The following is a 22,675-nucleotide window of genomic DNA, read 5'->3' as shown; positions in this document are numbered from 1 at the left end:
CTTTAGTTCTGTTTCTTACCTCTTTGGGGAAATCGATCTTTGGTCTGACACGTAGGATCCCTGCATTAGGAGATGGCTAATTAATAAGACCATAAACCTTGGAAATCAAATGGAACCTGAAGTCCATAGAAAACCCCGAAAGGCCCTTGGGGAGTGGAGTGCAAGTTGAGGAAGATTTCCCTGCACAGCTGATCTCTCAATTCTCGTTTTCCTGTATTGAGCGCAAAAATCGGGAATCAGCTCAGGGTAGGGTATACCATAGGTGTGCAGTGGTTAGACAAGAAACAGCAAGGAACTGGACTGGTATGGAGCGAAACTGTATCTGATGTGTGCCTGATGACTGTACGTGTGGGAGGGAGCAGAAAAGAGTGATGGGGCTGTGGTATAGCACTTGCATATGTGTTCTTTGACCTGTTTTGTTGTAACAGTTAACAGTGAGAGATTGCCAGTCACAGCTCAGTGGGTGGGTTTATGCAAATTAGGAGTGTACTGGGAAACCAGCGAGAGGAAGGAGGCTGAAAGACTTCTTCTCTGTCTTTGAACAGAATTGTGTGTTAACGGTTCTTGCTTTAAATTCTTCCAATGGAGTCATTTCGGGGAAGTGATCCTCACTTAGAGTTACCTAGTTATCAAAGTCTCGTGAATGGTGTTTGGTGCGTGTCTGGGAGCTCGTAGTGCCGAGGTAGAAAGCAGTGGGGGCAGAGGGGCTGCGTAGCGTCCGTGACTCTCAGCATTGCTTCTTAGCTTCTTGGATCTAAGATCAAATTGTAGTGTCTGTTCTTATCATTTTAATATCTGATATGTCCTTTATTTAAAGACTTTATATTAAATTGATTTTTGAAACAGGGGGCTGGAATAGGAGCTTGCTCTGTCCACCCCATGCATTGACCTGGTATTGCAGTACCTCCAGGACCGGTGCATCTCCTTTTGGGGAGAATCTTCTGGTTAGAAAAGCAGAAAGAGTTTCACTCTGAAAATGCTGATTTGGGAAGGTTCTCTTAAAGTAGTTAGAAAATCTGGAAATCTTTAGTGTTTTAATTTCATATTGTTAAAATTCCTTGGGAGTGTTTTCTGAGTCTATAGATGTGAATTTCTTTGTCTTGGTGGAGGATTGTTTTAAAAGCTAATCTTTCTGTTGTGAGTCTTTTCAACAGTATGAGGGATGAATGCTTTCCAGACTGAGGGTATGTTGGGGAGATGGTTTGTTGGGTTTGGGGGTTTTTTGTTGGGGGGGAGATTGGTAATATTTGAGGTCACACCTATATTAATAACTGCATGAGTTACATAGACTTCTCCCCACTCAGCCTACATTCCATGTATCTTGACTGAGCCGCCACCCACCACCCCAGGGCAGAAGCCTGAAGCCTGAGCCCCACCGCAGGTGGGAAGGTGCGGAACTCCCACTGGTTGCCTTCTCCTACAGTGTTTATGACTCCGGAAGGGGGTAGGGACCAACCCCTGCAGGCAGCCCCAGGGGGAGAGCTGCTGCTTCGCTGCCCCCGACTCCCCCTCAATCACACCCCAGGAGGCTGTGGCCACACGAAAAGCCCCTGGTGGCTGCATTTGAGAAATGCTGGGGCCTCGCAGTAAATAAATCCCAGGTTTGTTACACCCTGTCCCCCACCCTGTGGATTTCCTGCCCCCTCCCACATCCAGACCAACCTTCCCGGAAGTGCCCACCTCCTCTGTATTTACTGCCCTTTCTCCCCGCAAAGGGAACCTGCCAGCAACTCCCTGATAATCCCTCCTCAACCGGCTCCACTGCAGCCATTTCCCTTCCCTGGCCCCTGGAAGGATGGACTGAGCTGGAGCAAAACATGGATGTTGCGCTGCAGCCTGTTAGGGCAAAAAGGGCAATTGGGGACATGTCAAAACAGGAAATAATTTCACAGCACAACTCCCCCCAGGCTCTTTCCCTGCACACGGATGTTCTAGACTGTCCTGCATGTGACAGAAAAATTCACAACTCGGGCTGTCAATTAATCGCAGTTAACTTATGCAATTAACTTTTAAAAAATCATGATTAATCTCAGTTTTAATCGCACTGTTAAACAACAGAAACCAATTGAAATTTATTATAGTTTTTGATGTTTTTCTACATTTTCAAATATATTGATTTCAATTACAACATAGAATACAAAGTGTACAGTGCTCACTACACATTTTTATTACAAATATTTACACTGTAAAAATATAAAGTACTGTAGTGCGATCTCTTTATCATTAAAGTGCAACTTACATATGTCGATTTTTGTTGTTGCATAACTACACTCAAAAAGAAAACAATGTAAAACTTTAGAGCCTACAAGTCCAGTCAGTCCTACTTCTTGTTCAGCCAGTCGCTAGGACAAACAAGTTTGTTTACATTTACTGCTGCCCGCGTCTTATATACGTCACCTGAAAGTGAGAACAGGCTCTCTCATGGCACTTTTGTAGCCAGCGTTGCAAGGTATTAATGTGCCAGATATGCTAACATCCGTATGCCTTCATGCTTCAACCACCATTCCAGAGGACATGCTTCCATGCTGATGATGCTCGTGAAAAAAATAATGCGTTAATTTAATTTGTGACTGAAGACCTTGATGAAGGTCTCCTGCTCCATGGTTTTATCCGCATTCTGCCATATATTTCATTTTACGGCAATCTTGGGTGATGACCCAGCACATGTTGTTCAATTTAAGAACACTTTTACTCCAAATTTGACAAAACGCAAAGAAGGCACAAGGTGAGATTTCTAGAGATAGCTACAGCACTCGACCCAAGGTTTAAGAATCTAAAAAACCTTCCAACATCTGAAAGGGACGAGGTGTGAAACATGTTGCCAGAAGTTCTCAAAGAGCAGCACTCCGATGCAGACACTACAGAACCCGAACCACTAGACAGGAAAATCCATCTTCTCTTGGTGGCATCTGACTCAGATGATGAAAATGAATGTGCTTTGGATCGTTATCGAGCAGTACCCGTCACCAGCATGGAAGCATGTCCCTGGCCTCTGATTGCCAGAAGCTGGGAGGGGAGAACAGGGGCTGGATCTCTCCGTGGCCGCCCGGTCTGGTCAGTCCCTCTGAAGCCCATAGCTAGGGCCAGCCTTAGGGGTGGGCGCCACCAGGCAATCGCCCAGGGGTACCATGGTCAAGGGCGGTGCTCTATGGTAGCAGAGAGGTGTGTGCTGTCGGTGTAAAGTCAGAAACTGCTCCTGGCTGGCAGGGGAGTGCTACTTGGGGTGGTGCCCACATTTCTCCCTGCTCCCTCCCGGCATAGGAACACGGGGGGAGGGAGGGGAAGAGAAGGGGGAGAGAGTGGTGATGAGCAGATACTGCTCCCCCCCCCAATGTTCCTCCGTGCCCCCCTAGGGGGCTGTGAGGGGGGAGCAAGGAGCGACATCAGGGATCCCTGCATCCCGGTCACCTTCCCCACCTGGGCTGGGTAAGGGGAGGGCAGAGAGCAGCAGCCCAGGTGGGGAAGGTGACTTGGATGAAGGAAGCCCTGATGTCGCTCCTTGCTCCCCCCTCACAGCCCCCTAGTGGTGTGCAGAGCAGCAGTGTTCGGGGGCGGCGGGGGGAGCGAGCAGCAATGCCAGCTGCTCCATGCATCCAGGTCAGTTTCCCCACGTGGGCGCAGGAGGGGTGCAGGGGTTAGGGGCAAAGGGGGCACAGTGCAGGGGTTGGAGTGTGCGAGGAGGCAGGGGTTAGGGGTGCAGAGGTTAGGGGTGCAGGAGTTAGGGGCACAGCAAGGGGTGCAGGGGTTAGGGGCGCAGGGTGAGGGGTGTAGGGGTTAGGGGCACCAGAGGGGGGCGCAAAGGTTAGAGGTGCCAGAAGGGGTGCAGGATGGGGACGCAGGGTTAGGGGTGGAGGAGGGGGGCGCAGGGTTAGGGGTGCAGGGGTTGGGGGTGTAGGGATTAGGGGTGCTGGAAGGGGTGCAGGATTAGGGTGAGGGGCACCAGAGGGGGGCACAGAGTTGGGGTGCAGAGGTTGGAAGTGTAGGGGTTAGGGGTGCAGAGTTAGGGGTGCAGGAGAGGGGTGTGGGGGAAGGCGCAGGGTTAGAAGCACAGGAGGGGGCGCAGGGTTGGGGGTGCAAGAGGTGGTGCAGGGTTAGGGGTGTGGGGGAGGGCGCAGGGTTAGAAGCACAGGAGGGGGTGCAGGGGCTCTCCTGTGCCCCAACCCCACAGATTGACCCACCTTTAAGGAACAAACCTCTATACTAAGGGCTGCAATATCCACTGGGGTGAGAAAAAACTCCACCATCTCCTTGCTGCCCAGCCTGATACTGCTGAGAGTTTAGACTGTGCTTCTATAAAGGGAACAGCGAGGGGAAGTTAAGTTGCCCCGGTACGCGCTCTATTAGAGTCCCACCGAGAACAGTGAGTGGAAGTTAAGTTCCCTGCTGTTCTATAACTGGGGGGGGGGGGGCAGAAGGGACTAGGGGCACTGAGAACGGGGGTGCCTGACAGGCGTTGGGCTGTGGGGTTCCCTGCTGCAGCTCTGCAGGCTGGAGCCTGCACCTCCCGTGACACGCAGGGGCTGGTGCAGAGCGTGGCAGGGCAGGGAGACGACATCTCCTCTAATGGCGGGGCCCTTTCACAGCAAGGGCGGCACCTCCCCGCGGTAGCACAGACCCCACCTGCTCCTCCTGCGTTCTCCTGACAACAGCACCACCCTTCCCGGCACCGCCTCATGGCAACTTCTGCTTCCCGACTCGCACCGGAAATGGGAAGTCTGGGCCGGGCCTGGCACCGGCTGTCAGGAAACGGAGGCAGGAGACACGACCACTCCCATGGTGCCGCGGGGCCCGCCCTGGCTGGTGGGAGATGGAGGCAGCGGACACTATCACTCCCATGGTGCCGAGGGGCCGCCATGGCTAGTGGGAGATGGAGGCAGCGGACACTAGGGTTACCATATTTCAGCAAGCAAAAAAGAGGACGGGAAGAGCCCCGCCCCCGTCCTGCCCTAGCCCCGCCCCTGTCCCTCCCACTTCCCGCCCCCTTCAGAACCCCCAACCCTCCCCCCCACTCCTTGTCCCCTGACTGCCCCCTCCTGGGACCCCTGCTCCTAACTGCCCTCCAGAACCCCACCCCCTACCTAAGCCTCCCTATTCCTTGTCCCCTAACTGCCCCCTCCTAAGACCCTCCCCTAACTGCCCCCCAGGACCCTACCCCCTACCTGTACCCTGACTGCTCCAACCCTTATCCACACCCCCACCCCCAGACAGACCCCTGGGACTCCCACGCCACATCCAACCACTCCCCACCCCCTGACAGCCCCCCCCAGAACTCCCGACCCATCCAAACCCCTCTGCTCCCTGTCCCATTGACTGCTCCGATCCCTCTCCCCACTCCTGCCCCCTGACAGCCCCCCCCCGAACTCCCAACCCCCCCCCTCGCTCCTTGTCCCCTGACTGCCCCCTCCTGGGACCCCTGCTCCTAACTGCCCTCCAGAACCCCACCCCCTACCTAAGCCTCCCTATTCCTTGTCCCCTAACTGCCCCCTCCTAAGACCCTCCCCTAACTGCCCCCCAGGACCCTACCCCCTACCTGTACCCTGACTGCTCCAACCCTTATCCACACCCCCACCCCCAGACAGACCCCTGGGACTCCCACGCCCCATCCAACCACTCCCCACCCCCTGACAGCCCCCCCCAGAACTCCCGACCCATCCAAACCCCTCTGCTCCCTGTCCCACTGACTGCTCCGATCCCTCTCCCCACTCCTGCCCCCTGACAGCCTCCCCCAGAACTCCCAACCCCTCCCCTCGCTCCTTGTCCCCTGACTGCCCCCTCCTGGGACCCCTGCTCCTAAGTGCCCTCCAGAACCCCACCCCCTACCTAAGCCTCCCAGTTCCTTATCCCCTAACTGCCCCCTCCTAAGACCCTTCCCCTAACTGCCCCCCAGGACCCTACCCCCTACCTGTACCCTGACTGCCCAAAACCTTATCCACACCCCCCCCAGAAAGCCCCCCCCGAACTCCCGACCCCCCCCCCGTCTCTTGACTGCCCCATCCAAAACCTCCCTGCCCCTTCTCCGACCCCCTGGCCCCCTTGTTGTTGGCCTGCGCCTAATGTCTCTGTGAACTTGCTCAGGAACGGCCTGAGCTGTTCGTCCCGGCAGGCTGGCTGGCAGGGGAGGAGGAGCGGGGGAGGAGCTCCAGACTGCCGGAGGCGATCTGCGAATGCAGGGAGGGAGGGAGTGATCTCAGCTGCAGGGGAGAGGAGGAGGGGCTCTCTCTGGCTGTCAGAGCCTCATGTAAGTGGCGCCATCCAGACGGCTGCCCTGTTAGCCGCGCGCGCTCTGCATGGGGGGCGGGGAAGTCCGGACATTTACAAATTCCCCCAGGACGCTATTTTTAGCTCAAAAATCCGGACATGTCCGGGGGAATCCGGACAAATGGTAACCCTAGCGGACACTATCACTCCCATGGTGCCGCGGGGCCGCCCTGGCTGGTTGGAGATGGGGGCAGCGGACACTACCACTCCTAGGGTTACCAAACGTCCGTATTTCCCGGACATGTCGGGCTTCTTGGTTCTTAAATCGCTTTCCGGGAGGAATTTCCCAAAAGCCAAACGTGTCCAGGAAAATAGGGAGGGGCATGGTAAGCCTAGAGTTACCTGCAGGAGCTGCCTGTCTGGGATGCTCGCCCGGCCCTGGCTAAACGTGTAACCCGCTTCCCCCCGCTGTGTGTGGGGGCGCTGTGGCTTTGATGGGCTCTGGCCGGCCAGGAAGTGATGTCATTCCTCTTCCAGCCGGGGGCGCGGCGTGGCGCTGTGGGAGCGGGAGCCAAGCGGGCCCTGGTGCTGTGCTGCTCCCCTGGCCCTGGGGCTCCCGAGCTGCTCTGCTGGGCTGCTCCGTGCGCTGTTGCCCCGAGCCGCTCTCCCCGTGAGTACCCGCCACCCTGCCCGCAGCCAACCCCACACACCCCCTGCCCTGCCTCCAGCCAGCCCCGCACCCCCTGCCCGCAGCCAGCCAGCCCCACACACCCCCTGCCCTGCCTCCAGCCAGCCCCACACCAATAGGCGCCGACTTTACCTGGCGCCCGTGGGTGCTCGCACCCCCCGCTCCCGGTCTGCGGCCCCGCCCGTATTCCAACAATTTACCCAAATCCCTGGCCCCACCTCCTCCCCCGGGTGCGCCACATTTCCCCTCCACCCCACTCCCTCCCAGGCTTGCCGTGGAAACAGCTGATTTGCAGCAAGCCTGGGAGGGAGCGGGGAGAAGCGGAGCGGCGGCGCACTCGGGGGAGGAAGCGGAGTGGAGGTGAGCTGGTGAGGGAGGGCCGCAGGAAAGGAAGTAACCCTGGGGGGGGGGCAGTGCAGAGGAACCGCTCCCAGCCCCAGTTCACCTCCGCTCAGGGGAGGAGGCAGAGTGGAGGTGAGCTGGGTCGGGGGGGCACGGCAGGGAACTGCCGGTGGGTGCTCTGTACCCACCAATTTTTCCCCATGGGTGCTTCAGCCCCGGAGCACCCATGGAGTTGGCACCTATGCCCACAACCCCTGCCCGCAGCCAGCCCCGCACCCTCTGCCCACACCCCTTGCCCTGCCCGCAGCCAACCCGTCTCCAGCCCCTGCCGCACCCCCTGCCCTGCCTGCAGCCAGCCCCGCACCCCCTGCCCTGCCTCCAGCTAGCCCTGCCCCATGCCCCTGTCTGCAGCCGGCCCACGTCCACTGGTGCCCTGCAGTTCCCAGGGCAATAACCCTGCACACCTGCTTCAATGAGGGGGGCAGGGAACAGTTGGGACCCACACATGTGAAACGGAGCTCATTTCTAGTTCAGGCCCATCTTTTTAAATTTTAAAAATTCCTCCTGGGAAAATACAGACGGATGGTAACCCTATTTAAATATCTAAAAACGTCCGGGAGGGCAGCTGCAACACCGAAGGTCCCCCCACGCCCCCGTGGGGTGTCCTCTTTTTTGAATGTTCTAATATGGTAACCCTAACCACTCCCATGGCAGCCTCAACTCGTTACTCAGTGTGTGGCCCCAGGATTTCCCCTCCCCTCCTTGGAGCAGGGCCCCCCCAGGCTCCGTAGGGTTTGCAGGTGGGGAGGTTTGGCAGGTGAAGGGACCTGGGGGAGGTTGCTGGGGGCTTGGAGAGCAACAGCGAAGGGGAAGTTGGACACTTGCCAGGATACCAGGGAGACAAGGCAGGTGAGGTGAAACCTGTTACTGGACCAGCTTTGGAGCCACACGGGGGGGGTCTTCATGCCGGGGAAAGGTGCTCAGAGCATCACAGTTCAATACAAGGTGGAACGCTCTGCCCCAAGCACCAGACATTCCCCTACTTCCTGGAACAGTGGGGGCCTATCCCCACTGGCCTATGAACAGCCCCACTGTGTCACCCAGAGGTAGCTGCATCTTAGCACCAAGACACCAGTGGTCACTGCTCCAGTGGAGATGGTACACACAGGCCACTGCCCTACGTGGCCACCAGACGTCACAGACTGTGCACTGTCTTAGCTGCCACCACAGGTTACTGCCCCACGAGGTGAGGTACACACAGGCTACTACTCAAACTGGGCACCCAGGGTCACTGCAGCAATGGCTGGAGGGATACATGCAGGGCACCTGGACTCCGCTAGGACATGGCACCAACTCCAGCCAGGCTGGATACCAGCAATTCGGGGCTGGAGCAGCTCCAGCTAGAGGCTGGGCAGAGGCAGGTGACCTCGGTCTCTGTGCTGAGCAGGCTGCTTTGGCTGTGAGGAGGGACAAGGAACCCCCCGGCCAGGGTCTTGCTGCTCAAGGAGGGGGAGATCTGTGGCAGTCTTTGGAGTAGCTGGTTCAGCAGCCGTGAGCCCGCACGCTTGTCCCTGCCTGAGCTCTCCAGGAGCACATTACGCACAGGTGTCCGCACTGGATGTAGGCACCAGTGTAACGACAGGGCCAGACTCTGCTGAGTGCTGCCTGCGAGAGACAGGGGCAGAGTCAGACGGGCAGATGGGGGCAGGAGATGACAGGGCCAGCGGCCATGAGCTGAACCCATCACACTTCCGGCCTGGGACGTCACCGTCCGTCCCTGCAGCTCTCCATCTGTCCCGCTGTCCGTCCAACCCTCAACCCCCATCCGCCCCCACTGTATGCCACACACCCCTTCATCCATCTGCCTCACACACTCATCTAGCTCCTCATGCATCCCGCTGGCCCTCTGATTGGCCGTGCAGAGCCCAGCACAAGGAGGCATGGACAGGGCTGGATTAACCTTTTGTGGGCCCAGAGCCAAACGTATTTGTGGGCTCCCATGGGAATGGGGCATGACACGAGGGGGGTTGATCCCCAGAGCGAGGGGCTGGCAAGGTGCAGGGAAAGGGGGGGGGGTTACAGTTCTGGTCCACGCAGCCCAGCACGAGGGCACTGTTAACAAACCGCAGCCGCCAGACCCATACTGGGCCACCCAGCCCTTCGCTGCCAGCGTGCTCTGCCATACCACCCCCTTATGCCCAGCAACTCCCATGCCCAGTGCCCCCTCACCCAGAGATCTGGCCCTCAGATCCCTATGCCCAGCACCCCCCACTAGCGCTCCTCTCATAGTCCCCCCACACAACTGCCCAGCACCCCTTTTTCCTGAGGGAATTCAGCACCAAAAAATTAACAATTCTGTGCACTATTCTGTTCACTGCGGGGAGCTTCCCCCCACCAGCCCTGAACAGAATATCGCTGCCAGCCTCCAGCTCAGGGCTGATCCTTCACTTCCTCCCATGCAGCTCTCGGAGAAAGAGCTCCCTAGGCACCCTGAAGGGGAAAATCCACCAACAAATCCTCACTTTGCTCTCACACCTCTAGGGGCCCAGGCCAGCCCGGTATTGATCCCAGTCCATGTCGGGTGAGGAGTTCCTGCTGCTCCCTGTTGACAAACACTGACTTCGCGCTGCACTGGGGGGGCTGTCCCATTTTGCAAGCAGGCACTTCCTGTTTCTGGGAAGGAAGAACTACGGCCCTAGTGTTAACTCCCTGCTGCACCCTGCTCTGCACAACGCCAGAGCCTCACCAGGCGGGAGCCTCCTTTGCCAGCCACCCTGCGACAGGAGCAGGCTGTTTCCACAAGACACGGGGAGTTCGGAGCGACGGGGCAGAGGAAGAAGTCTAGAGATACCAGTGGGAGCCCCATGTCCTGAGCTAAGAGAGCTAGTGCCTGATAAAGAGCCTTCGCGGCGGAGAACAGCCAGCAGTGGCAGTGGGAGGGACCAGGGGGCGGAGAGGAGCCCCTGCCTGGCAGCGAGCAGTGGGCGAGAGGGAGGGGGTAGAAGGGAGAGGAGCCAGCAGGCAGGGGGGCCTCGGGGCGCATCGCAAGTGGAGGGGGTTGGGCTGGGACCCCTTTGGAGCATGTTACAGCAATAAAATCTCCCCAAACTCTCTAGGAAGATAGGGGGTGGGAGGAGCAACCCCTTTGGCCTGGCAGGCAGTATGCATCCTTCCCAGTAGGGCAGAGACCATGCCCATAGGCAGATAGACCCAGCCTAGCCCATAGGAAACTGGGGGGAGGGGAGCAGAGGAAGAGGATGCAGGCAACTGAACATGACAGGTGTTCATGGAAGGGGAGGCAGAATTTGAGTGTGAGTTGGCCAACGCAGTAGAGAAGAACAGAGAGAGAGAGAAACCTAGGAGGAAGGAAAGAAACTCAGAAGAGGGAGTCACCCTCATGGATCCAACCTTCTGCGAGGGAGCACACAGCACTCCTGGCCAGAGAGGTGATCAGCCCCCGCAAATGGCAACATCATCTCCCTTGAAGCCACAGCTAGTCAGGAAACCCACACCCAGGTAACGGGACGTCCCTGCCTGGAGCCAGGGGGGCTGTGACCAGAGCCCTCCCCAAACCAGACACTGATCTCACCGACAGAGACAGCTACTCTCGTCCCAGCTGGGCAGGTCTTGCCTGGCATCAACAGGATTCACGCTGTCACTGCTCTCGCTCACTTTCCATCTCACCTCGGGGCTGGACTCCGTCCCCGCGACTTCTTTCCCCTTGGTATGAAACACAAGACAAGAGGAAAAGAAAAAGCAATGGTGGCGAGGCTCCTCTTCTCGCTACTCCCGCATCCCAGGGCCCTGGCTTCAACCCTCCTTCCGTTCTGCCATCACAGCTACAATTAGAAATCTGCACCCTGGGCTCACTCCTGGTTGTCTCCCCAATCCTTGGCCTTGTCCAGCATGTCTCCCTCCACAGTAGTCACCTGGCCTCGTCTTAGACTCCACATTCATATTGCTCTTCTCCTTCCCAGAACTCCTGCTCTGCTCCTCAGACCTGCCTTTCCTCAGCTCTGCAGGCAGAGGGGAAGGGGCATCCTGGGAACACATACGCCCCATTCCAGACACCACACAGCATCCACAGGGCTACCAAACCATGTCACCTTCGGCCAAAAGCCACACCCCACCCCGAGGGAGCAAAAAGCCCTTGTGAGCCCAGCACACACAAAAGCCAGGAAAAGATTCACACCCACACCCAGCCCAGCCACATTGGGCGCTTGCCCCCACTTCCTGACCACCGGTCCACGGGGCTCATGGATGGAGAAGTTTGGTGGGCACTGGGGGCCCCTGAAGGACTAGCTCAGCGTGTGAATGAGTGACTGGGATATATGTGGGGGCTGGACTGTGGGGTTGGGGTGTCCAGCAGGACCCAAGGGGACTAGGGGGATTAGGGGGAGAGGAGGGTGGGGTTACCAGGGTGCACTGTGGGGATGGGGGATTTAGAGACCCCAGAGAGGACGGGCGGGGGCAGGTTGGAGGCCCCACGGTGGCTGAAAAGGGGAACCCGGCAGGTTGGGGGTAGCGGAGACTGGAGATGAGGAACCTCACACACTGGCGTTGACCTGTGGCGAGTTTGCGGGTTGGGAGGGACGTTGGGAGGGAGGAGGAGGGGAAGGCCCCACAGACAGGGGGAGGGGGTTGGGGGGGCCCAGGGACGGGGCAGGTTGCGGGGGGGCTGAAGGGGGTGTCGGGGATCTACGGAGCAGGAGGCGGGAGGGGGGCTGGGGGGAGGGTCACAGCGGACACTGGGGGGGACCCAGGGATGGGGCGGGTGGGGGAGGGGCTGAAGGTGCCCCGGGGCGCAGAGTCGGACGAGGGGGCGGGGCCGAGCTGCTCCTGGCGGCGCGAGGGCGACACGTGCCTGAGGACGGGTGAGGAACACGCTCCTCCCCCCTGTTCAGCCCCATCTCCGGGCCCCGACCTTCCCCTCATGGCGTCCTGAGCGCTGCACTCACTTCCTGTCCCCAACTTCCGCTTCCGGCCAGGCGCTGCGCACCGGAATCTCGTGTGCCGGAGCCTCCCCCCGCCCGAACAGACAGTGCCCGGCCCGCACTGGCCGCTGGGAGAAGCGGTCTCGGGACTAGCCCGGCGCGCGGTGCCTGATGGGAGCTGCGGGCCGGGCACACACATCTCCCAGCAGCCACCGCGGCTCCTGTTCCCCTCCCCCCGCCGGCCGCAGCTGGTGTCTGAGCCCCGCAGTGGGGGGGGCTCTCCGAGGCCCCGCCCCTTCCCCGAGCCCCGCTCACTCCACCCCCCCTCCCCGGTCCTCCTCGCTGGCACTGGGGCGGGGCACAGGAGGGGGGCTCCGGGCTGGGGCAGGGGGGGGGTTGAAACTTTCCCTGGCGCCGGTGGGTCCTTCGCGTCCCCCCCCGGCCCCGCCCCAACTCCACCCTTTCCCCTGCCCCGCCCCCATTCCAACCCCTTCCCCAAATCCCCGCCCTGGACCTGCATTCCCCCTCTGCGTTGGGGAGGGGAGCTCCGGCTGGGGGTGCAAGTTCCAGGGTGGGGGCAGGGATGAGGGGTTGTGGGGCACTGGCTCCGGCAGGGGTTTGACCTGGTGCAGGTGGGGGCAGTTGGAGGAGAGGAGGAGGGAACCTGCCTTAGCCCCGCTGCGCCGCTAACCAGACTTTTAACGTCCCAGGCAGCAGTGCTGATCGGAGCCGCCAGGGTCTCTTTCTGGTCAAAAACCCGACACCTGCAACCCTAGATCCCCCCTGGGCCCAGCCAGCCCGGCCTGCCCCAGATCCCCCTAAGCCCAGCTAGCCCGGCTGCCCTACTCCAACAGGACAGATCAGGAGATCAGATGGCAACAAACTCAGCTGGTGAGAAAGCCCCAGATCAGCCAGACACAGGGACAAATGCACCCCGGGCCCAGAGTGACACAAACACGCTGAAAGAGCACAACGCTCATGAACAAACTCCACACACAGGTGCATTCACACACACATACACATGCACTTTGCAAACATACACGCACACATACATATGCACCCGTCACAGACGCACACACGTCACAGACACACTGCTCACAGATACACACCCAACACACACATTTGTCAAAGACACTCCTACACACTGCTCAAACATACATGCACACATGCACTGCTCAGATACACTTCGACACACTGCTCACACACATTCATGCATGCTGCTGTCACATACACGCTGCACACACACACTACAGACACATTCTTGCACACCCATACACACTGCTCACACAAATACACAACTGCACACGCACTTATGTTAGGTAAAAAGCAAGTCCTTACTCACCTCTCCAGCACCCGAGTTCGTGCGGAGTTGGTATGGGGCTCACAATCTGTCAGAGACCAGACACCAATTCGTTGATCAACGGGCTCACACTATCCTTAGCTTAAAAGGCTTTGGAGTAAGTGTGGCGAGTTTATTAGGGGTGAGCATCAATATTTATACACAGAAGTAAACAAAGTGATTAACAGATCATAATGGTCATGCATAATCAATCAAGATTCTACAGGATAAAACAGGTTAAAATGTAAACTTAAAAAGACAAAAGGGGAGATTGCTACTTAAGGGGAGGGTGTCATGAGTAGTTAGCAGGTCAGAGCTTTGATTAAAACTTTCAGACAGAGACATCAAGTCTGGGTTAAGTTTAAGCTCATCAAAAGTTCAGACTCAACATTTATACACATTGGTCAGACACTGCCCAGATACACACTGCTCCCAATCTCCCCTCAAGCCCTCGCCCTTCCCCCAGGCCCTGGGGCTCAGGTGGTGCTGGGTGGGGTGGGGGGCAGGCCCCGGCTCCCTCTGGCTCTGCTGGGCCTGGGCGTCTCCAGCAGCCAGGCCTGCCCCTTCCCTGGCTGGGTCGCTGCCCCTTGCGATGCCCAGGGACCAGGGCAGAGAACCTGGGTAGGGACTGACTGGGACAGGGGGTTGTGGTTATGTGGTATCCAGGGCACCAGTAGGGGGGTAGATTCACTGGGGCACCAGGGCTGTGCGGTTAGAGGGAGTGGAGAGTCAGGACTCCTGGGTTCCATTCCCATCCGTGGGGAAACATCGGGTTGAGAATCACAGGGGCAGGTGCACCAGGCACTGGGGCTGTGGGGTTCTCAGTATCTCAGGACCCTGCCCTGTGCCCACCCAACCCCCCCAGCATCTCTGGGGCCCTCGGTGGGAGGAGCTGCCCCACCCCAAATCCTCCACCCCCTCATCCCCAGCACCCAAACTGCCTGGCCGGGCTCCACATAATGACACCCGAAGGGGAAGGAGACTCAGGGATTCTCAGCTCTGCCAGCAGCTGGATCCATCTCTGAGGGGAGCCCGAGGCGTTGGGTGAACCGAGAACAGACCCAACAGGCACCCCCGAGGGAGATGGAGACCCCAACTTTAACTTTTTTCTGCTCAGTTTCCCTGGCACAACGGGGCCCTTACCTCAGTTGGGGTCAGGACAGCGCCCGGCCCAATGGGGCCCTGATCTCAGGCGGGGTCTAGGCACCGCCTGGCCCAATGGGGCCCTGATCTCGGTCGGGGTCTAGGCGCCGCCCAGCACAATGGGGTCCTGATCTCAGTCGGGGTAATGAGGCTTTAGGGGCAGAATGGGCTGGCAGGGGGAGGCGTTTGGGCTCAGGAGGATCCATGGAGGAGGCAGCTCCCCACCCCGCGCTGTCTCCACCCATCTCCCCCCTCTCCCCACTGCAGGTCGATCCACTGACAGACACAGCCATGGCTCCGAGGGGACCCTGCCCCTGGCTCTTCCTGACCCCTGTCCTGCTGGCCGCCGGCCTGGCCCATTTCAGACCACGTGACGCCTATGAGCGGTTCCTGAGAGAACATGTTGATTTCCCCAAGACCAGCGCCACCAATCACCATCGCTACGGCAACCTCCTGCTGCGGTGCCAGAACCTGACTGGCCCTTTCTGCAACCCCCCCACACCCTCATCCAGCCCCACGCACCAAGGCAGAGCCCAGAGCAGCCGGATCCGCGTGACCTGAGGCCAGGGAAGGCCTGTGCGCTTTGACACAGCCCTGTAGAGCCCAGGCACTGGCCAAGATCTGGGAGCAGGGGGTCCTCTACTCCCCCCTTTGGCTCTGGGGCAGCCCCGTCGCTGGGGGCTCTTCTCCTGCCCCATCCCTGCCCCGCTGGGCAGCGCCCGCCAAGCATCTCCACAGGGACATTCAGCGTCTCCCCTTATCCCACAGGCCGGCAGCTTGGGGCCTGGGGGGGGATTTCCCACCCTGGGCCCCCAGTTCCCATCCACATGAGTGAAAATCCGGGTGCCCAGCCCCCCAGCTGGCACTGAGACCCTCAGCCTGAGCCCGGTGCCCGCCTCGCTGGGTGCCCACCATACAGTACAGCCGCCCCCTCCCCCCACATCCATGGGGTACCGGGGGCAGGTTGTGGGAAGAAGATTGTCGCAGGGGGGGGTGCCTGGAACCTGTCACTGAGGTTTGTTTTCTTGCTGCTTCCTGCAATAAAACACTTTCCTGCCAATGCAGAACGAGTCGCTGTGTTTGGGGGCTGGGGGCATTTTCGGGCTCTCAATGGGGCCTATTTGCCTTGCTGAGCCTGACGCTGAGCCAGGGGGTGTCAAGTCACACGGAAAAGCTCCAGGAAGAAACAAAACCCGCAGGGGGTGGGTGGGGTGTCCTGTTTAGGGGACGGACAGTGGGGTCAGGGGATGTCACGAGGGGACTGAGACACACCCTGGTCCTTCCCCGAGGAGACAAACCTCAGCTTGGCCTCTCTTTGGAAGGAGACTCCCAGCCAGACTGGCTGGACATCGCTGCAAAGGCTGCGGGTGGGAAACTTCCTTAGCCAGGAACGTGTCCTCGTCGCTCGCTCTCGGCTCTCCCAGGCGGGCTCTGGGGTTAGTTCCCAGGGAGCCATTGGCTTCCAGCCCTTTTCCTTGGGACGTCCCAAATCGCTGAGAAATAAACTGCCCCTGGATTTCAGTGTAACCCACGCTGGTGTGGTGCGTCCGGGGGGCGTGAACGGAGAGGGACCGGGGGAGCTGGGGGCCCCGTCCCTCTGCCAGCAGCAGGTCTGTGAATGCAGCGTGTGCTGTGGAGCCGGGGCCGGGCACCGCAGGGGGACACGGGGGGGGGGGGGTGCATGGTGTGTGCCTGTTGCTCCAGAAGGATGGCCGTGCCGGGTCAGACCCACGGGCCAGTGGCCTGTCTCTGACAGCAGCCGGTGCCAGATGGCTTGGGGGAATTGACAGACCAGGGCAATTATCGAGTGATCTGTCCCCTGCCGACCAGGCCTGGCTTCTGCCCACCCGCAGAGGGACAGCGGCGTCCGTGTGGCAGAGAGGGGAGGGTTTGTGTCACCCGTGCCTGGCGGAGCCGGGGAGCTGCCCCTGGCTGGTGCAGACCCTCCCACTAAGGGCAGGGGTAGCTCACGGCCCTGGGCACCCCGGGGAAGTGTCACCCCCTGGTGTGGGGAAAAAAGCAGGAATAGAGGTGCACACAGCCCCTGGCATGAGGGCGAGTTGGGGACCCTGGTCTGGGGAGAGGGCAGTGGGAGGCACATGGCGACCCTGGCAGGGAAGAGATTGGGGGGAGATGCAGGGGACCCGAAGTAGAGGGGGCTGGGGCACCCACGGAGCTTTTGGGAGAACAGGGAGATGCGAGGAGCCCCTGGTGGGTGCTCTCATCTTGCCAGGACACACAGCTCTGCGCCTGGGCGCATTCTGCCGGAATATTTCCCATTGCCTCCCTCAGCTCTAAGGCACCTTGGGTGGAAAATTTTCCCACCTAGTCAGACACCTCCAAGTCCTGTCCCTCCACCACTTTCTCCAGCCTCAGCCCACGGGCCCCAGGGCTGTAAAACTGCCCCTGGGTGTGCAGGGTCCCCCCACCCGTCCCGGGGAGAGCAGCCTGCCCCAGACCACAGGGAGGGATCCAGCAACAGCCCAACCACCAGCCAACACCCGGTGAGCCAGCGGGTCTGGGCAGCGCGGGATGGGCCCTCGGTCCCTGCCTGGGATGGGGTGGGGCCGGTCCAGGCTGACAGGGTCGTGAGCAGCCCCATTAGGGCCAGATATGGGCCTGTCCCAGGACAGTGGGGGTGTCAAAGCCCCGAGCCCATGAGCACCGGTGGACACTGCAGGGTGAATGGGATACCCCTGAGCCCAGCCAGCCCGACCTGCCCCGAATATCCCAGGGCTCAGCCATCCCGGCCTGCCCCATATATCCCCGGGGACCCAGCCAGCCCGGCCTGCCCATGGCCTGAGAGCTGGCTGCTCTCAGGCCATGATTTCTGCAAAACATCGCTCATTTTTCTGTTGTTCTGTTTCTATTTCCCTCTCCCAAAAGAAGCAAACAGAAAGAATAAAACTGTAAACTCTCGGACTGTTTCCACCCACCACACTTGAGCGTCACTTCAAATCACTCCACCAGCGCTTCAAGTGCAAACTTCACTCCGAAGAACAAGCTGTGCGAACACCCTGCTAATGGCTGCGCCACCAGGACATCCCCAGGGTACAATCCCGGTCTGGGCTGTTGAACTGCCATGGCCCCTTAGTTCTCTAGCCTGGCGCGCCTTTGACACTGCTCTGCTGTCAGGACATCCACTCCTGGCCTGGTCACACAGCCTTTAGCATGTGCAATCACGCCCTGCTCAGTACAGGAGCACTCGGACTAGTCACTCATGAATTACAGAGTGCCACACCCGCAAGCTCCTTGTCCCAGCTCTGGATCCAGCCAAACATTGAGCTCCAGAGATTGGCGGCTTCTGGCCTAGACCTTCGGGCACTTAGCCTCAGGGCTGTGTGGCCCGATGGTCAGAGTCAATAGTGAAGTGTACAGACCATCTCTGTGCACAGTGTAATAGAGCAGATTTGAAATGTTCTCCTTTGTCTGTAACTACAAGTGCCCATTTTAAATCAAAAGATTCATAATTACCCCGAGCTACTTCCCTGTGACACACAGGGCCACAAACATGGTGGTGAACAGGACAGGTTACTAATCACAGTGGGTATCAGCCCCGTAGGGTCACCCCGAGAGCGGATTTGACCAATTGGGGGAAGTTACGGGGGCAGGGTGACCCATCCGGAAGTGGGTTGTATGTCCCCTCTGAGAACTCCTCCCACTGTCCTCTACCAATCGAAGTGGGCGTCAGCCCTGTAGGACCACCCAGGAGGGGCTTTGACCAAATAGGGGAAATGCTGTGGTTGGGGTGACCTGCCCGCAAGAGGATCCCGTGATCCCTCTAAGCAGTCCTCACACTGCCCTCTACCAATGGGCGAGGGTTTCACTCCCCCCCCCTTAGGGCGTCTCAGAAGGGAAACGTGCACCAATCAGAACAGGTGTAGCCCGAAGGTCCAGGCCACGATTTCTGCAAAATACATCCTTGAACGAGACGCCTCTTCCACGCAGTGTTGTGTTGGGACTCCCAGGGCAATGCTGCCAGGCAGCAAACATTGAGCTCCAGAGATCGGCGGCTTCTGGCCTAGACCTTCGGGCACTTATAGCCTCAGGGTGGTTTGGCCTAATGGCCAGAGTGAAAATGGCTGCCCTCCCTCTCGGGGCTGTGTGGCCCAATGGCCAGAGTCAGTGCAGCTGCCCTTCCTTGCAGGGCTGTGTGGCCCAGCGTTCAGAGTTAATAGAGTTGCCCCTCCTCTTGGGGCTGTGCAGCCTGGTGGCACATTGGGGAGCTGGGCCGGCACCCAGGGGTGGATGGCGGCCAGGGCAGGGGTCCCGGGTCCTAGCCCAGGGCCTTGTCAAGGTGAGTGTGTTTGCCACTGAGTCAATGGGGATCCAGCCAAAACATGCTGACATCACTCAGGACAATGGCTAATCCCCCCGGGCTACTTCCTACGAGATGTCTGGAGGCCCTGGGCTGGGGGTCTCCGGGCTCCCGGCCTGGGGAACTCCCAGAGACTCCGATCTCCCTTGCGCGTCTGCAGGTGCCTGGGGATGCGCCTGGGTCTCGGCGCCTCGGGGCTCTGCAGTCAGGGGCTTCAGCAGCTTCTGGGCTGGAGCCTGCAATCTGCCTAGACTGAGCTGGGCTGCTCCCTTTCACATGGTGCTACAACTGCAGCATCTCCAGCAGGGCTGCGGGTGGGGGCCTTGTCTTCCTCTGCCTAGACTATGGGGTTAATTCCCCCCGATCCAACGCGTGGCTGGTACAGCCCGGCACATACTGCTCTGCCCCTTCTGTCTCCTCCTTCCCATGCAACAGCTGCTTTGCCGTCTCACGAGAGATGTGATGAGTGGGGGGCTCAATCGGCTCCTGTTCACCTCTAGAGTCTGTCAGAGGGAGAAAGGGCAGGAACACAAATTAGAACAAAACCTTGAAGGCTGAACATCTGGAGCAGGGCAGTTTTCCACGGCACATCACCCCACTTTGCTAATGCTCAATCGCAACTTCCCTGAGAGCCGGCATTTCTTAACGAGAGCACCCAACCCCCAACCTCTGCTACCCTGGGGGCCGGCAATGGCTAAAGGGAGTCTGGGAGAATTTCTCCTCTCTCCGCATGGCTCTGATGACGGAGGGAATCCCATGGGAGAAGCTGTGTGAATGTCGGGCTCTATGGAGTGGGGGTGGGACGTCAGATGTGCGCTTTGCCCCCTGCGAAGAGGTCGGTACAATACTCGGATCGGTCCCCTAGGCTCAGCTCTGGTTCTCAGGGGTCCTGAAAACCCTGTCCCACAAATCTCCATGCACATTTCTGAAAGGACAGAGTCAAAAAGCCACCTGCCCTGTCAGCAGGACAAACCTGGAATCCTGTCCGACCTCCTGGTTCTCTCAGTCGGCTGAGGTGGCTTGGGGCGACCCCTTCTGAACATCCGTGAGACAACCGGCCATCAGGTCAACCCGTTCCCTTCAATGGGGTTGAGCTGGGGGCCGAGTGGGGACTGGGAACGTTTCCCCGGGCAGACCAGACTCGGCCTGACGGGCAGGGTCCTAACCAGGCGGGGCAGCCGCAGGAACCGTTGTGGGGGAAAGGATTGGGGCCGCTGAGACAGGGACCTGGCCATCAGGCAAACCGCTGGGGCTCAGTGTCCCCGGCCGCAGCAAGGGGTAGCTCCCTGCTGACGACAGGATCGGGCCCCATGACGTCCGAAATCTTTTTCTTTTCCTTTCTCATGACCTGCACCTCAACCCTCAGCCCAGAGCTCCCTCCCAGACCCCACACCCCCTCTGGCACCTCAGCACTCTGCCCCAGCCTGGAGCCCCCTCCTGCACCAAACTCCTTCCCAGAGCCTGCACCCCTCACTCCCTCCTGCACCCCAATATTCTGCACCAGTCTGGTGCCTCCTCCTGCACCCAAATGCCCCCCAGAGCCTGCACCCCTCACTCCCTCCTGCACCCCAACATTCTGCACCAGTCTGGTGCCCCCTCCTGCACCCAAATTCTCCCCCAGAGCCTACACCCCTCACCCCCCCTGCACCCCAATCCTCTGCACCAGTCCATGCCCCCTCCTGCACCAAATTACCCCCCAGAGCCTGCACCCCTCACTCCCTCCTGCACCCTAACACTCTGCTGCAGATGCACAGGCTGCTAGGCAGCCATCTTAGTAACAGCAAACTTGTATCTATGTGTCTCTGTGGTGTAATGGGTCAACGCGTTTGGCTGTTAATCAAAAGGTTGGTGGTTCGATCACACCCAGGGATGGCAGTAACCCTGTGTTACTTCTTTGCTCTTCACGACCTGCTGGGAGCCTCAAAGGTCCCCTTTTGCCACCTCAAAAATGTCTCCCTTGGCCTCAGTGGTTTCAGCTGGTGGCCCGAAGAGGAGCTGGATGCGACTCAGAAACCCATCTCCCAGCAGCCATGCCGGGGGCTCGGGCTTAATCCTCAAGGCCGAGCGCAAAACCTTCAGCCGGGCTCGTTTCGCTCCCTTCCCACCTCCGCCCAAGGGGCAAGGGAGAAACGGACGAGACACGCCGGCTCGAAGACGCCTCCCTCCCACTTCCCTGTAGGCTGCGCAAAGCTCTTGGCCTGCCTCATGCCTCGTCAGGGAAGTGTGGCCATGCTGCCCAAGCCTGAGTCACGTCCGCAGCCTGGCCTGCCCCGCTGACGGAGCGCAGAGCCACGCGAGTCAATGGCAGGGTGAGTCGGGGCTGCGTAACCCGCCCTCCTGGGGCTCCGGGCTGGGGAAGCTGGGGCCGCGCCGCCCACTCTGGGGCTGGGAGGGAGGCTGGGGGCATGATGGGGCTGGGGCAGGAGCTGGCAGCTGCAGTGCGGGGGCTCTGGGCTCCAGTGGGGTTTGCAGAAGGGGCGGGGCCTCGGGCAGAAGGGGCGGGGAAGAGGGTTAGTCTCCCCCAGCTGGCAGTTCGCGCCCCGCCCATGGTGTTGCAATGAAAGAGGCTGCCCAGTCTGCACTTGCAGCGAGGTTCCCCCACTACGTGGCCGCGCAGAGGCTGCAGGAGACAGGCAGGTGGCAGCAGGGGAAGGGGCGACACAGGAGCTCTCAGCAGCTGGGTGAAGGACAATGCCGTGGAGCGGCAGCGACGCAGAGTGAACAGGGCAAACCGAGAGCCAGTTGAGGGAGGGGCGGCAGCAGAAGCTGAGGTATCGCTCGATGCCTTCCCCTTCCTCCCCCACCTCTGGGGCTTTGCTGCCCAAGGGGAGTGGGGGTTGGTGGAAGGAGAGCGGAGGGGTCTGTTAAAGGAACATTGGATTGGCCTGTCACACCACAAGGTGAGAAACTGAGGCGAAGGACACTGCCCAGCGTACTCTGGGGTGGGAGTTTTGCTTATGGTCATAGATTTGAATTTATGATCGTAGATTTGAGTTAACTGCGATTAATCGACAGCCCTAATTTTTACTATATTAATTAAACCCATAACTTTATTTACTCAAGCCTAAAAATTAGTGCCACTTAATGTTTCTCTCTCCTAGCAAGAATGAACTGAATTTTGTGACTTTCTGGAAAGTGCAGAGAGATTAAATGTGGGGAATTCAATCTCTGTGTTTGTGAGTTGATGTTTTCCTCGCACAGTTCATTGCACGTGCTGAAATACTAAGAGAGATCTAAGGGCTGATGTACTCCGGACACTTAACTGGCGTAGCGACGTCTCTCCGGGTGTGAAAAGCCACCCTCCTAACCAATGTAGTTCAGCTGACCTAAGCCCTGGCAGAGATAGTGCTGGGTGGATGGAAGAATTCTTCTGTCAATCTGACTACTGCAGCGATGGGAAAACCCCTCCAATCATTGTAGCGACTGTCTACTCCAAAGTGCTACAGCTGTGTTTTAAGTGTAGACAGCCTAAGGGCAGGTCTACACTACCGGGCTAAGTTGACCTAAGTTATGCAACTCCAAATACGTGAATGTCCAGGTCTGGAATGTCCCACAACAGCATTTAATGGGAAGCTGCCTCAGAACAGTTACACTGCACAGAGCTCCTATGGAGAACAGATGGGAATTAGTAACATTTTGAGGATCATTTGGGAAATTAGCCTTTGCTGACAAGGTTTGTATCTGTTTCGATCTCACCTTCAGGTGTTATGTAG

General features: G+C 59.0%; 1 protein-coding gene, 1 non-coding gene and 1 pseudogene across 2 annotated transcripts in view; 2 read left to right on the top strand and 1 right to left on the bottom strand.

The window, feature by feature from the left end:
• LOC135889203 (uncharacterized) overlaps positions 1-22,675 on the bottom strand; it is a 407,029-nt pseudogene that overhangs the window by 84,592 nt on the left and 299,762 nt on the right.
• LOC135889377 (zinc finger protein 420-like) overlaps positions 1-22,675 on the top strand; it is a 157,129-nt gene that overhangs the window by 36,688 nt on the left and 97,766 nt on the right. The gene's annotated exons all lie outside the window — the stretch shown is intronic.
• On the top strand, positions 733-926 carry LOC135889679 (U2 spliceosomal RNA). The gene has a single exon (XR_010562017.1). It is a non-coding gene; the product is annotated as a U2 spliceosomal RNA (small nuclear RNA).

Source organism: Emys orbicularis, chromosome 15 (assembly GCF_028017835.1).
Source record: "Emys orbicularis isolate rEmyOrb1 chromosome 15, rEmyOrb1.hap1, whole genome shotgun sequence".
Taxonomy (NCBI): Eukaryota; Metazoa; Chordata; order Testudines; family Emydidae; genus Emys; species Emys orbicularis.
Note: the sequence above shows the minus strand (reverse complement) of the source record. Positions and strands in the feature narration are given on the sequence as shown.